This window comes from Nannospalax galili, unplaced genomic scaffold (genome assembly GCF_000622305.1).
Source record: "Nannospalax galili isolate Female #2095 unplaced genomic scaffold, S.galili_v1.0 scaffold938, whole genome shotgun sequence".
NCBI lineage: Eukaryota > Metazoa > Chordata > Mammalia > Rodentia > Spalacidae > Nannospalax > Nannospalax galili.
The window spans coordinates 18,471-28,681 of NW_008340652.1; the positions used below are offsets into that span (position 1 = coordinate 18,471).

General features: G+C 37.9%; 1 protein-coding gene across 4 annotated transcripts in view; it reads left to right on the top strand.

Annotated features, from left to right (window-relative positions):
* Window positions 1–581: 581 nt before the first annotated feature.
* Ldah (lipid droplet associated hydrolase) overlaps window positions 582–10,211 on the top strand; it is a 107,072-nt gene continuing 97,442 nt past the window's right edge. For 2 of the 4 annotated variants that reach the window (XR_003849925.1, XM_008835743.3), the window contains exon 1: window positions 588–660. The gene's annotated coding sequence lies outside the window, so the exon portion shown is untranslated. Of the gene's footprint in view, window positions 661–10,211 lie in introns of all 4 variants that reach the window. The other 2 variants (XM_008835745.2, XM_029564797.1) reach the window with 2 other exon arrangements.

The following is a 10,211-nucleotide window of genomic DNA, read 5'->3' on the forward strand; positions in this document are numbered from 1 at the left end:
GTGGGTGAGAATCACTATCATTTTGCTGTTTCTCCTGGCCATAAGACTGTCATATTCACTACAGTGATACATGCTCATCGCCTACAGTGTGCCAGCTGCTGAGGCTACAATGGTCACAAGACAGAAGTAATCTTTATTTTAGAGTTATGGAGTGTGGTTAGTTGGAAGTATCTGTGGAATAGGCGGTTTTGGCATTATCCTAAAGTGCAGGGTATCGTGAGGCTGAATACTAACACTAATATGATTTAACTGATAATCAACTTTTATGTGTACGTGAGAAAAGAAAGAAAAGAAACCGGTGATGGAAGAAATTTTACTGTAAAAGTGGGCAGATATAGAGAACAAAGGAAAGGGACGTAAGAAGAGGGAAGACAGGAGTGTAACAGAGAGAAAACAGACAATGGAAAGCTAATAAACCTCAAATGAAATTACAAGAACCCTCTACCTTCCAGCTATCTCGCGGGAGCTGGAACACCTGCCCCCAAGCTATTAAAACACTAGCACCACTGATCCCTGACCTCAGTGCGTTCTAAAGGCGCCAACTTCCGGGAGCAATATGAGGCGCCTTGCTGTGACGTCGGGAGGAGGCGGGATTTCCGGTCCTGGTGACGCCTTGCTAGGACGTCTCCTGACAGCTCGGTGTGTCTTGCCGGCAGACAGGTGAGGTGCTAGTCCGTACACTCTGGGTAGCTTTCTCTGTGGAAGTACAGGCGAGCCCGCAGGCCGGGAGGTTTCCTCTCCGCGGTGCGGCGTCTGCTGCCCTTGACCGGGTGACCGCGGTGATAACCGATGCTGCCAACACAGCAGACCGGCAGAGCCGCGGGGCTGCTGGGGCTTCCCCGAGCACGCCGGGAGCGCTGGATGCCACCAGCCCCGGAGGAGGGCTCCAGCGGTTCCCTGGGAAAGGATGAACCTGGGTGTTGGCAGCCGAACTGCAACAGTGACTCCCTGGGATCAAAGTCTGCTCTGGGGTGTGCTTGGCAGCATACATCCAAGGTTCCCGCTGCTTTTCATTAAGTGTTCCGGCGGCGTTCTTTGTAAACTCTCCCTTGAGAGTTTCTCCTTCCCTTAAGTCAGGATACAGGTTGAGACAGTTCTTCCGTGATCATTAGTTATTTCTTCCTTTCTCAAGTTATTACCGGACACCTGCTCTGTGTTGTGTATTCCAAACACTGGGAGAATTTACAGTCCAGAATCTAAACCCACACGTCCTTGCACTTTTAGTTTTAAAAGCACATCCTCATGGCAAAACCAATATAATAACGCATACACACACACACACACACACACACACACACACCAGAAAAGTTAAGAAAATACTTTCTTCACAAAGACTTGTTTAAAACAAAATTCCCCTCTTTCTGGAACTCAGGTGTTTGATGCCTATTGAGTGTTTTCTCGTTTTTCACATAAAATTGAAAGGCATTTCTAGCTTTCGTGGTTTCTAATGAGAAATTCCAAAATTTATCTCTGTTGTGGCTTGTATTTCTTCGGATTTTTCCACCTTGAGATTTGCTTAGCTTCTTGATTCTGTAGATTTATGTCCTCAATTATGACAAGTTTTCAGATATTATTTCTTCAAATATCTTTTTTTAGCCCCACATTTTCTCCTTGTCCTCCAGAACTCTGATTGTATGAATATTAGATTCTTTTTATTGTTCTACAAGCCCCTGAGATGCTGCTAATTTTTTAGGCTATTTTCTGCTCTTTCCAATTTGGAAATTATGTGGATCTACCCAAGTTCTCCAGTTTGTTCTCTGCCATTTTTGCTCTGTTGTAAAACTCATCCAACAAGTTTTTTTTTCTTTCATTTATTATGTTTAGTTCCCTAAATTCAATTCTTGTTTTATATTTTTGATAGATTTCAAATTTTTGTGTACTCATATTCTTCTGTATTTTTGCAATCTTAAAAGAAATACTTTGATTAAGTTCTTCCTCTCTTGCAAATTGTTACATTTTTATACTTTCAACATTTCCCCCAAACTATTCTGAGAATGAAGGTGAGATATTAGTAGGAGAAGCTGGTAAGATCACCATTTGCAAAATGTCAGATCAGTTTCTAAAGGTTCAAAATACTTGCCAGTATATTATGAACTAAAACATATATTTGTTTAACCTAATTTGGTACATTGTGTTTTCCAAAGATGCCATAGTAGCTCTCATACCATGTGTGCCTTGTGCAAAATTACTTTAACTGCTTCTCTTATTAAGAGTGGTCCACTTTGCTTCTTTTGAATATGGGTGAGATGATGGAGTGGTGTGGAGGTGACGTTATGTGACTAGTGAGGAAAAGTCCTAAGAGATGAGACAACTTCAGTCTTGTCCTCAGGAGACTCTTGCTCTTGGAAATCATCTTACATGCTCTGAAAAGGCCTATTAAAATAGCCCACATTTAAAGATTAGATAGAAAGAGTGTGTTCAGGTGTTCCAGTTCCACAGCCTATGGCATGGGAGCATCTGTCAACAAGCTTAATAATGGTAATTTCAGATGACTCTTGCTCCAGTGAACAAGTCACACCAGTTGTTGAGGTTTCTTTTAACTCATCAGCTTTGAATCTGAGACAGGCTGGCTTTACTGTACCCTTTCTAAATTCCTAACCCTCATAATCTGGGAGAATGTGCAATACAGTTGTTTTTAGACACTAAGTTTTAGGGTAGTATGTCATGTAGCAAGAATAAATGAGATACTCAGAATTTTCTGAGAACTCTTATTTTTTAAAACTGTAATAACTGTTAATGCACATCCTTTGGAATATTCAGGAATATACTGGTTTCCTGATTCACCTGATATTCAGCCCTCCATGGTCTGAAGTAAAATAATTCCAGCATTGGTTTACATTCGTGTGTTTGTGTGTTTCTGGAAAACTCTCCACTGGTCTTTATAGAAGTTTTGTTTTGTTTTGTTTTGTTTTTGTCTCTTTGAAGCAGGGTCTCCCTGTAGCCCCAGCTGTCCTGGAACTCACTATGTAGACCAGGCTGGCCTTGAACTCACAGAGATCTGCCTGCCTCTGCCTCCCAAGTGCTGGGACTACAGGTGTGTGCCACCACGCCTGGCTTTGTTTTGTTTTTTGAGACAGGGTCTCCTGTAATCTGGTCTTGAACTCCTGGTCCTCTTGCCTCCACCTCCCACATTTTGCTGTGATCACGGGCATGAACCACTACAGCTGGGTTTTTTTCCTTTTTTTTTTTTTTTTTTTTTTTTTTTTTTTAGGGTTTTTTTAAAAAGGCTCTTACACCATGTGGTCTTATCTGACCTTAAATTCACAATAATCCTTCCTCTGCCACTTAGATTCTGGAATTACAGTCATGCACTAGTGCACCAATTTATACTTTCCATCTTGGTATTCTTTGACTCTTCTAGAAAGTCCTTGTGTTTATTGGTTGTCTCTTGATTGGCCATTCTCTTTTGTAAAGCGCCCACTCAAATATTTTGCTTATTTTTTTTTAAATGGATTGTCTTACTAATCTGTAGAAGCCCTTTACATTGTCTGGAGATTTGATTGTTAGGAAAAATCTGTTTTGTAAATTTAGATACTGCATACAATGCAAAAACTATACATATTGGATTAAAGATATAGATTAGTGCTAGAGAAGTTGCCTAGAATTTGCAATACCCTGAGTTCAATCCCTAGCACCACAAAAATGTAATATACCAAGATATATATGTGTAAATATGTATATATGTATGTGTGTGTATATATATATAGAGAGAGAGAGAGAGAGAGAATATGAATGTGTAGCATTCTAGATACAAACCTGTACCCTAACAGCAGGCTTCTAATCAGAGCACCATATATATGTATGTACATGTTCTCCCACTGTGTGGTGGTTTTTCTTGCTCTCTTGGTGGTGTCTGTTGATGAATATAAGTTTTTAAGTCTAAAGGATGCATTTTAAAACTCTTCTTTTATGGTTAATATATACTACAACTTGTTTAAGTAGTCTTTAGTTATCCAAAGCTCAAAGGGTAGGTTCTAATATGCTTTAGACCATAAAGATGTGTTCTCCTGGCAACTTTATTTTCATATTTAAATCTAGAATGTACCTGGCATTATATAATGTTTTGGTACATTTGTTTTCCATATTGATAGCCAGTTGACCCTTGTTATTTATTTGAAAGACCAGCTTTTCCTTACTTCCATGGCTGTTTATTCATCTTGTTTTACTTATATTATGTCTGAATGTAAACTCACCTTGTGATAATTCTTCAAAATTGTCTTGGCTTCCACATTTCCATATGCATTTTAGAATGTTTTCCAATTTCCATAAGGAAAAAAGAACAGTGTTGATTTTGATTGCAATTTCACAAAAATTAAGAGTTGATTTTGTAATTTTTTTTTGCTCTTTTTGAGACAGGGTCTCCCTGTAGCCCAAGCTGTCCTGGAACTATGTAGACCAGGCTGGCCTTGAACTCACAGAGATCTGCCTGCCTCTGTCTCCCAAGTGCTGGGACTACAGGCCTGCGCCACCACGCCCAGCATGTGAATCTTCAAGTTCGTGAATGTGGTTTGTCCCCTCACTATTAATTTCTTCTGATAATATTCAGCAAACTACATAGCTTTGGAGGTTGAAGTCGTGTACATCATTTATTAGATTTATTTTTCATTTTATATTTATTTTTACTGAAGAAAGGTTTCACTCTGGAACTCAATGTATAGGTCAGGCTGGTCTCAAACACTTGACAGTCTCTTGCCTCAGCATCCTGATTACTGGGATGACAGGCATGAGCCATCACACCCAGCTATATTTTTTTTAATTGCTTGTTGCTGGTATATAGAAATATGCTTGATTTTTACATATTGACCTTTCAGTTAATAATTATCTTGTGTTCACTTACTATTTCAATAATGTACATGTCGATTCTTTTGGGTTTTCTGTGTTTGTAGTCACATTTGTGAATAAATCTTCCTATCTAATTCATATTCACTGGTTTCTCTTTTGTGTCTTAGTGGATTGGCTCAGCTCTTCAGGTACAGTGTAGAGCAGAAGTGTTGAAAGCAGTCCTCTTAACCGTAGAAAACAACCTCAGTACTCCATCCTTAGAGAATTGCTTTCTGTAGAGATTCTAAAAAATCTGTTATATGAAATATATACTGCATATATTTTATATTCATTAAAAAAAACATTCCTCTATTTCTCCTTCCCTACAAATTTTTGGATCATAATTTGGGGGTCTTATTCGTTTTCTATGCTGCTTAAGATTATTGTATGATTTTTCTCCTCTATTCTGTTCATGGGATTGATTTAAATGGACTAAAGTTTGACTATTTAACAACTTTTCACTTCTGATATCTTCACAACCTGCTTGTCACATGTTACCCTTTTGCATATCATTAGATTTGATCTGATAATATTCTGAATAGAGTTTCTTCAGCTGTGTTCAAGAAAAATTAGCTTATGATTTTCCTTTCTTAATGTTTGTCTGGTATTGATATCAAGGTTTGCTGGCTTCATATGAATTGAGAAGTGGTTCTTCATTTTCTCTTCCCTGGACATCTTGCCAAAGACTGTTATTTCTTCCTTAAGTGTTGACTCTTTCATCTAGACCAAGAATTATGAATTTGTTTTTGTTTGTTGAGTTGAGGTTTTGCTTGTAGCCCAGACTGGCTTCAAATTTATGGTCCTCTTACCTCTGCTGCCATACTATGAGTATAGGCACTACCCCTGGCTGACTTCCCTGTTTTTAGTAGATAATAGTGTATTACTATTGTCTTAGTCTTTTGTATGTATTTTTCTTAAAATTTTGAGTTAAATTTATTGGTATAAAATTCTCCAAAATCTTTTATTATCTTTTACATGCTTCTTTTTGAATCCAGAGAAGCATTCTTTTCCACACCTGTTCTTGGTCATTTGGGCCCTCTCCTCCCTTGCTTAGTCTTTTCAGAGGTTCACTTATTTATACATCTTTCCAAGAACAAACTTTTGGGTTTGTTGATCATTTCTAATATAAACTTTCTCCTATCTCATTAATTTCTATTCTCTTTCTATTTTCTATTTTCTTGCATTCACCTATTTTTTTCATATTCATTAAGCTGGATATTTAAATTATTGATTTCCATTTTTGTTTTTTCTAATATATGAATTTCAAAGTGAAATTTTCTTGTATTCATGCCTTTATTTATATTTCATATTTTTGATATTATATTTTTATCTGCTTTTTTCTTACTTTTATATGTCATTTTGTTTTTCCTCTTTACAAATCTGTTACACATTCCTGTGCAATTCTTTCAGTGGTTACTGGTTTGTTTGTTTTTTTAACACACTGAAAAGGCTTATCTCTGGCTTTTCTAATTGTTTCTAGTGGAAGGTTTTGGAAGCAAGCTAATGTGCTGTTGCTAAAGCAGATTCAAACTTAACTTTAATGTATATTTTAAACTAAAAACAAAAACCTGTAGGGGATGAAAAGGTTGCTCAGTGCTAGACTAGTATGTACAAGACCCTAGGCTCAGTCCCTAGCACTGCTCAAAAAAAACCACGCTAATCAAAAATAACTACCCACACACTAAAATATTCTGTATCACAGGAAAACATTTGCCATGACTATACAGCATGTACTGGAGGCCTCCTTCACTACTGTGTGAAAGGCAGAAATGGAAAGGATGAGCTATGGTCAGGACAGACTGAAATCAGGAAGCGACTCCTAGTAACAAACACCCTTTGTTGCCTCACCATATACAACACACAAAGTCACAAGACACAGAGTAGATCAAATGATGTATAAAACTATCGGACGCATGAAACACACTTGGATTGGTGAGGACTTTGAGGCCAAGCAAGCAGATAGTATACATTCTGGGGTGATAGGCTGGTGGGCAGCTGGCAAGGCCAAATAACATGGAAAGAGCAGATCTACATAGGGATGGGGGAAGTGGGCGATGGCAGCCTGAGTGATGACAACAGAATGAATAGGGCAGACTCTTTTATAAGAAAATGGTAAAGCCCACATCAGGCTCTGGATATAAGAGTTGAATAAGACAGAAATGAATCAGCAAAATGTAAATATAAGTTTGTAGCAGTTTCTACTGAACTATAAATTTCCTATTCAAACTCTAGATATTCTTTATTGTTTGGCAATATATAAAATAATTCCTTCTTTTTTTTTTTTTGTCTGTTTGTTTTTTGGTCTTTTTGAGACAGGGTCTCCCTGTAGCCCTAGCTGACCTGTAACTCACTATATAAACCAGGCTGACCTTGAACTCACAGAGTTCTGCCTACCTCTGCCTCCCAAGTGCTGCGATTAAAGGCATGCGCCACCACACCCAGCTATATAAAATAATTCTTATCCTACAAAAAAAACCCTACCAGTTTCATCTCTGTTGTTTATATATTAAACATTTCATGTGTATAGATAAGCAACATGTTGATTTTTGCTGTTAGACCAATTTAAAACAACTTGAAAAAGAGCTTCTGCTGACATTTTTATATATTTTCGTGTTGTCTTTTTATATGAATTGCAAGTTTTGTATTAAAAAGTTTTTCTGGGGGTGCAAGGTGGGCAGAGAAAGGACTGAATGGTTAGGAGTAGGTACTGCTCTTCCAAAGGACCCAAATTCAAGCAACTCAAAATTGCCTGTACCTCCAGCTCCAGGGTATCCAGTGCCTGTGCCCTCTGCAGATGCCCATACTTATGGGCATTTACCACACAGAGACAGGCACACTTACACATAATTTTTTTTGTCTTTTTGAGACAAGGTCTCTCTGTAGCCCCAGATGTCCTGGAACTCACTATGTAGACCAGGCTGGCCTTGAACTCACAGAGATCCACCTGCCTCTTCCTCCGGAGTGCTGGGATTAAAGGCGTGTGCCACCACACCCAGTTTACACATAATTTTTTAAAAATTTAAAGGCTTTTTTTAAAGTTAATCTGCACTTGTCTGGCACTAAATGTTTTACAAGTAGGTTTAATACTAGTATCCAGGAGCCACACTAATCAATTACCATTCAAACATCTGATATGTACTAAGTGAATATTCTGCTGTGTATCATGGTGAGATGATAGCACAATCAGTGAAATTGTCTATATTTGATGAGATGCATAAAGTTCAGCATTCAAGGAAGTTTTGAAGCTTCTTAATTACCTTATATGTGTAAAAAATAATAGAAGTCATTATTAGGCATTGATAATGATTTAACTGAGAAAAATACTCTTGTAGATTGGGAAGATGGCTTAGTGGGTAAAGTGCTTGCTGGGTAAGCATAAGGACCTGAGTTTGGATCTGATGCACCCACTTAAAAGTGTTCCTTTTTTCTGGATCTCCACCTGTAGAAGAATGAAACTAGATCCTTATCTTACACCTTGCACAAAAGTCAACTCCAAATGGATCAAAGACCTCAATGTGAAACTGGAAACCCTGAAACTATTAGAAGAAAATATTGGCAGTAACTTACAGGATATAGGTGTAGGAAAGGATTTTCTGTATCAGACAGAAGTTGCTCAGGAATTAAGGTCAGCAATCAATAAGTGGGACCTCATTAAACTAAAAAGCTTCTGTACAGCAAAAGAAACAATAAAAAAGTGAACAGAGAACCCACAGAATGGGAAAAAATCTTAACCAGTGACACATCTGACAGAGGTTTAACATCCAGAATATATATAAAGAACTCAAAAAACAAAGACTTGAGACCCAATGAAAAGATGGGGTAAAGATCTAAACAGAGAGTTCTCAAAGGAAGAAATAAAGATGGCTAAGAAATATCTCAAAAAGTGTTCAACATTGTTAGTAATTAGGGAAATGCAAATTAAAACCACCCTAAGGTATCACCTTACCCCAATCACATTGACTAGGATCAAGAGAACAAATGATACCAAATTCTGGCAAGGATGTTCTTAACCCCTGAGCCATCTCTCCAGCCCCAGATTTCATCTTTCTTTACTGCTGAGTAAAACTTCATCAGATAAATGAACCACATTTTCATTATCCATTCATCAATTGAGGGACACTTAGGTTGCTTCCATCTCTTAGCTATTGTGAAAAGAGCAGCAACAAACATGGATGTGCAAGTGTCTCTGTAATAGGATGAGTTCTTTGGGTATATGCCAAGGAGTGGTTTAACTGGGTCAAATGATAGGTTCATTTGTAGTGTTTTAAGAGTTCTCCACACTGCTTTCCATAGGGGTTGAACAAGTTTGCATCCCCACCAGCAGTGGATGAGGGTTCCCCTTTCCCCACATCCTCTCGAACATTTGGTATCATTTGTTCTCTTGATCTTAGCCAGTCTGACTGGGGTAAGATGAAATCTTAAAGTGGTTTTAATTTGCATTTCCCTAATTATTAGTGATGTTGAACATCTTTTAAGATGTTTCAAAGCTATCTTTACTTCTTCTTTTGGGAACTCTCTTTTCAGCTCCTTAGCCCATCTTTTAATTGGGTTGCTTCTTGTCTGGGCTCTCTGTTTTTTTGAGTTTGTTATATATTCTGAATATTAAGCCTCTGTCAGATGTGTCCCTGGTGAAGATTTTCTCCCATACTGTGAGTTTTCTGTTCGCTTCCCTGGTTGCCTCCTTTGATGTACAGAAGCTTTTTAGTTTAATGAGGTTCCATTTGTTAATTCTTGCCCTTGTTTCCTGAGCAATTGATGTCTGGTTTAGAAAATCCTTTCCTACACCTACCCAATGTTTTCTTCTAACAGTTTCGGAGTTTCAGGCTTTATATTGAGGTCTTCGTTCCATTTGGAATAGACTTTTGTGCAAGGTGAAAGATAGGGGTTTATTTTCATTCTTCTACAGGTGGAGATCCAGTTTTGCCAGCACCATTTGCTGAATATGGTGTCTTTCCTTCAGTGAATATTCTTGGCCCCTTTGTCACATATCAGGTGGCTGAAATTGCATTTACTCATATTTGGATCTTCAGGTTTGTTCCATTGATCTGTGGGTCTATTTTTGTGCCAGTACCATGTTGCTTTTAATGACTATAGCTCTGTAATACAGCTTAAAAATCTGGTATAGTAATCCCCCAGGCATTGCTCTTAGTGCTCAAGATTGCTTTGACTATCCAAGATCTTTTGTACTTCCATATGAATCTTAGGATGGTTTTTTCCAATTCTATGAAAAATGTCATGGGGATTTTGATTGGCATTGCATTGAATCTATAAATGGCTTTTGGTAGGATGGTCATTTTCACAATATTAATTCTTCCAGTCCGTGAGCATGGGAGGCCCTTGAATCTTCTGATGTCTTCCTCAATCTCTTTCTTTAAAGATTTAAAATTTTC